The sequence below is a fragment of the Eptesicus fuscus genome, chromosome 2 (assembly GCF_027574615.1).
Source record: "Eptesicus fuscus isolate TK198812 chromosome 2, DD_ASM_mEF_20220401, whole genome shotgun sequence".
NCBI classification, from domain to species: Eukaryota; Metazoa; Chordata; class Mammalia; order Chiroptera; family Vespertilionidae; genus Eptesicus; species Eptesicus fuscus.
Window position 1 is genome coordinate 107,958,903 of NC_072474.1, and position 6,000 is coordinate 107,964,902.

Sequence of the window (6,000 nt, forward strand, 5' to 3'; positions counted from 1 at the left end):
GATTTAATATCTGTTTTCCCAACTAGAATGTTTAGTCTATTAAAGAATTAACCTTACATATTTTGCTAACTTGCATATCCACACAATGCTGGATAATAGGGGATCTGTAAATATTTATATTTTTAAAGATGAGCAATATGGTATTTGTAGTTAGAATAGCCTTAATAAAATGCACAGTCAAGATTTGAATGCATGTCTGTCTAGCTCCAGAGACTGAATTCTTACCTAAGGGGCTGAAGGCAATTTCTAGATATCTCGCCTAGACTCCTTAATAGTTGCCAACAATAACTAGACAGGGTGCTGCTTGATGGGAGAGAAATATATAATATTAATATTAATATGTTCCACTTCAGATGTTTGTGGAATATGCCATTGCATGGTAGGTGTGGAGTTGGATGTCAACACACATAAAATGCTCTCGTTTGCAACTCTCATGGAATGCCATGTGAGCATGAATGAGAAAGTTCCTACACTGGCATACTAAACAGATGTCAGCACATTACAAAACAGCTTATTCTTAACATTGTAATAACTGAGCTTCAGTAGCTACAAATCAAAGTAAACTTATTTCTAAGTGGTTTATTATGAGCAAAGTGCAGACAAATGCCTCTCTTTGTGTATTTTTTTTATTATTATTAGAAGCTACAGCGTGTATAAGGAACACATCAGGGATTCGGCAGAGCAAATTCTCCGATCTCAGCCTCCATAGTGAAAAACAGAGCCACCTCTTCCTTTTAAAATTACATTTCCACTTAGTGTTTTGATAAAAGCTATTTTCTTACTTTTTTATCCTTGAGTAAGCCACACTTTAGGGGAAAATAGAAACTGACCCTGAAAATAAGTTATTCAATTACCTTTATTTGCCTTTGAGATTTAGTTTCCCAAACTTTTCCAGTTCTCTAATGCAAATTGTGTTGCATAAGGACAGGCTTTTGCAATTTCATATCCTACTGCTTTGAGACTGAGGGAAGTTAAAAAGAAGGCCTGTCATTTACTGGAGGTGAGTTTTGGTTACAGTCAAAACTTTTGACCTTTTCACTACTAAGTACAAAGGAAATTGCAAGACAGATAACAGTTATTCCAAACCAGAAGTAAAACTAACATGGAATTAAATTATGGCCAGAGGCACAGGCTGAGGCTGCGGCTGCAGCAGGCAGAGCAAGGTCCATGTGGAAGGATGCAAGAGGTCTGATCCCAGCTCAGCCACTGTCACAGGGGGCGGAGGTGGGAGGCGGGGGAGCGGGGGGGGGGGGGGGGGGGGGGTTTGGGCAAGACAATTCTCCCTGACTTCAACTCCCTCATCATAAAGTATCACTCCCCATAAGGTATCACTAGATGCTCTCTGAGAAGTAAAAGTAGCAGGAATCAAAGTGAGTGTTTCTCTAGTTAGAAACAATGACAGACATAGGTACATTTTAATGCATGTTCATCTATAATGATACTGATGCCACAATGACAATGATGCAAGTCTTTGTATTGGAAGCTTTATACCATGGACCAAGGTCTGATTGGGGGGACATGCAACAGAGCATTTACCAATTTACCCTCTAATAAGGCCCAAGATTTTAATGACACTCTTGTCTATCCAATGAGCCCCCTCGCCCCTCTTTCCCTGTGTTGCTCTTATCTGATAAAACTCCAGCTCTCTAGGTACGTGGCACCTGGACTTATGTAACTAAATTTGATTCAAGAAAGCCATGCTTAGCAGACTCACTTTAAATGCCTGAACTCTAACTTCACACAGGCCAATTATGGAGGCCCAGAAACTCTAGTACAAATGTATTCTCTTTACTGTTCTCCCAAATAACTATTTTATAACTTCTCTCTCCTCAGACTTCCAGCACCTCTTCTACCATCCCTAGTCCTAGCTTATGGCATAGGTTTCTTTCCACTGACAAAACAGAAAGAGGAGATAAATCACCCATGTGCTCTGACCAAACTTCCAGCGTTAAGATAAATATGCTGTGGCAATCTATTGCACAGCATAGTAATGAGAGATAATAATACTGTATTATGTACTTGAAAGTTGCTAAGAGAATAGACCTTAAAAGTTCTTATTACAAAAAAAAATGGTAATTATGTGAGCAGATGCAGATAACACTATGGTGGTAATCATTTTGCAGTATATAAGTGAATCAAATCAATACATTGTACACCAAAACTCATACTGTGTTATATGTCAAAGAACATATGGATTATTTCCAGTAGTGGGAGATGAGAAATAAAGCTGCTATAAACATTTGTGTATAGGTTTTTGGGTCATCTTGATTCCTTTTGTTTAGGGTAAATACCAGGGTAAATAGTGTATGCTGAGCCATAGATATATGTTTGTAAGCAATTTTCAAATCATTTTACAGAGTGGCTAAGAATTTGAGTTGTTCCACAGCCTAGCTGGCAATTGGTATTATTTATTCTGTTTATTTTCTCTTGTAGCCATTCTAGTATTTGTGCCAGGGTACTTCAATGTTTTAATTTGCATTTTAATTTGATGCTATATTCCCATATGCTTATTTGCCATCAATACATCATCTTTTGTGATGAGTCAGTTCAAATATTTCCTCCAAATTTATAGGATCATTACTTGACTTATAGCTGAAATTTGAGAATTCTTTATATATTCTGGTTACAAGTCTTGTTGGATATTTACAAATACCTTCTCCTAGTTTGTAGCTTGTCTCTTCGTTTTCTTCTCTTTTTTTCTTCATTTTCTTAATGAAATATTTTACACACCAAAAGTTTTGAATTTTTACCAAGGTCAAATAATCAATATTCTTGATAAATTATACATTTGGTGTAATATCTAAGAACTCTGCCTACCCCGAGGTCAAAAAATTTTTCTCTTATGTTTTTATTCTAAAATTCTAATACTTTTACATTCAGATCCATCTTGAGTTTATAGCTATAGAAAGAACTAGAGGTTGAGTTTCTCTTTTTTTTTCTTGCAAATAAATGACCAATTGTTTTGATACTAATTTTTGAAAGGTTATTATTTCTCTTTTCAATAGTTTTTACACACCTTTGTAAAAAATCAATTGACCATTGATGTAGAACTACTTTGGTATTCCTATTCTGTTCCATTTTCTAATTGTCAGTTCATTCATTTTTATCAACTTTATCTTCAGTACTTAAAGTACAACTAGGAGCACATTACATTAGCTAACAGAAATGTTTTTTCTTATAATAACAGACCTCTTTGGCATTTAAATGCCTGCTTAATGTTCTCTTAATTTGGTTACATAGCATAAATCCTCAAAGACATAAAAAGTCTCTTTAATCTCTGTAAATGTTGTTGTATACAAATATAGCTTTCATCAAAGATAAATATTAATATTAAAATTGCTGAAATAAGTGCCTGATATCTTATTCTAAATACAGTGCTTAAGTATTTGAAGAGTTCTGGATAATGAATCAAGCAGGGTGAAAACAAATGAAGTATTTTGAGCCAACTAGACCATATTTTCTTGAGTCATTAATTAAAACAGGAGATTTTTCTCTTTTAATCTTTTCTTGGCTAAGCCAATTTAACTCCCTCTGAAATTATCTTCAGTTTTATGAGATAGTTAAATTTTTAGGGCATTGATTATCTGGCTTATGATTTATTTTGTAGAGAGGCTCCATAAACTCTCATTGGACAATCAAGAATAGTTGCCCATAAGCTATAGAAAGAGGAAATGTTCAGACTTTGTTTTCATCTGCAAATATTAGTTCCCAGTTTATATTTTAGAACATCCTTGCTACGTTGAGACACAGGCAATCTCAGATGTCAGAGACAGGACCAGAAATGAAAATGAAAGTAACAAAGCAATTAATTATTTAAAGATAGTTTGAAATAGCCCTAGTCCATGTCTGCTATCTGCCTCCTGCCCAAGTTTTATGGTTTCATACCCCTCACTATGATGCCTGGCACTGTTGTAAAACATTAACATATACATACTCATTTAATCATTACAACATCCATAGGAGATAGGCGTGGCATACTAGTACTTTTTTATGAGCCAAATGAAACAGAGAAAGGTCAAGTAACTTGACCAACACTATACTGTAATAAAGTAGTAGAAACACAATCCATACTCAAGTAATCTGTTTCCAGAGTCTGTTCTTAACCTGATCTTTCAGTTGCTAGACAAGGGTTCGAAGAAAATACAATCATGAATCAGTGATATCGTCATTCAGAACTCCTTATGATAAACTATGTGTCTTATATAATTATATGACCTATGATTTCAAATTTTAATTGCTTTATCACAGACAATAATAGAAGGTAAAATGAAATAAATAGGATATTTACATTATGTATGAATTACTGTATATACTAGCACCCATACCTAACTGTTTTATGCTCAGTGAATATTGATTCCTTCCTCCCTGCTGTCTGGACCCTCCTCATCCTTCAAGATCCCCCTTTTTTTTAGAATTTGAAACCTGATTGCTCTTCTCATATCCTAAAAAGGAAACTTTAGCATAGAATAATTAAAGCATAACATCAAGGCCAAATATAGAATAGCTATGGAATGAGAGTTGAGAGATAAATTTGTGTGGTTAAAAGGAGAAGATAGAAATAATGTCTTCCCTGAATCATGTTTAACTATGGAGGACAAGATGATTGGAAAATTATAGTTAGGTAACCAGGGTATGGTGTCAAAACAACCTCACATCAGAATGAATCAAGAATCTGTTGTATGTGTATGTTTTTATTGAATTTATTAGGTTGACATTGGCTAATAAAATTTTATAGGTTTCAGGGAGGGGGATCTGTTAGATAAGTTATCATCCAGGAGATTTGTTTCTGGTAGTGGAGAGCCCTAGACATTTGACCAGACTTCTAAGACAAAACTTGGCTTCCTGGAGAGGAAGAACAGAAAGAGAGAAAAGACACAGTGGCTCTGAAGAAATTCCTTTCAACCAATGTATTCTCTATATCTTTGAAAGAGGCAAAAAAAGAGAGAGAAATTTGAGGCTTAAATCTATCTAACAAAATAATTGAACATTTTGTTTATAGGTTTGTTTTTTTTCACTGATTATCCTTGCTTAAGGGAAAGAAATAGAAATGTGGTCAGGACCAAACTTACCCATTCCATAAACACATTTTTTCACTCTCAGTGAGGAATGAGATTCACATAATGGGCTATTTATGGAAGCTGAAGTTCATACATTTAGAAACATATATTCTACCAGTGTGGAAATTATTCTGAAATAAATTAAACAGTGCCGATAAAATTACAATAAAATTGAAGCCTAGAGCCAGATAGAAAAATCTGAAAACCATAAAGAATCCAGTGAGGCAGTAAAAACACAGGCTGACGCAAATCAAGAGATGAAGGGAATTAGCTGCAACCTTGGTTGTAAATATTAAGCAATGGTGATAAATGAAATACATCTAGAAGGGATATATAATGCATTAGATTGCAAAATTAATTCTAGCCAGAAGCCTTAGGAATGGAGTGGCCCATTTACACAGCAGCCAGAACTCAATTATAAGAACAAGCTAAATATATTCAACTATGGCTCAAGTAGACTTAACTAGATATATGTAGCTGCTTGAATTCCATGATACAATTTTCTAATATATTTAGACCATAGCAAAGATCATCAGCATGCAATAATACAAATCTCCTATAAACCTTTTGTTAAAAGACAAAAAAAAATGAACAGATAGAATGCACAAAAGGCATAAACAAAAGTTTAGATTTATAAATAAATTTAAAGTATGTATAATTTTATGCATAAAATATATAAAATTAAAATATAATATGTTTGCTTGCAATAGTAACAATTCTAAGATATACTATCCATATGATGTCTTTTATAATATTATTATTAATATGTATGTTGAGGGAATGTTACTTATATTATTTTTATACTGTCTATTTTTCCTAGTACTTTCTATAGTTTATTTTTATGAGTCATCACCTTGTTATTGGATGCATGCATAGTTGTCACTCTTACATCTTTATTATTAAATATGGCTTTATTATTATAAAGTATTCCTATTTGTCTCTT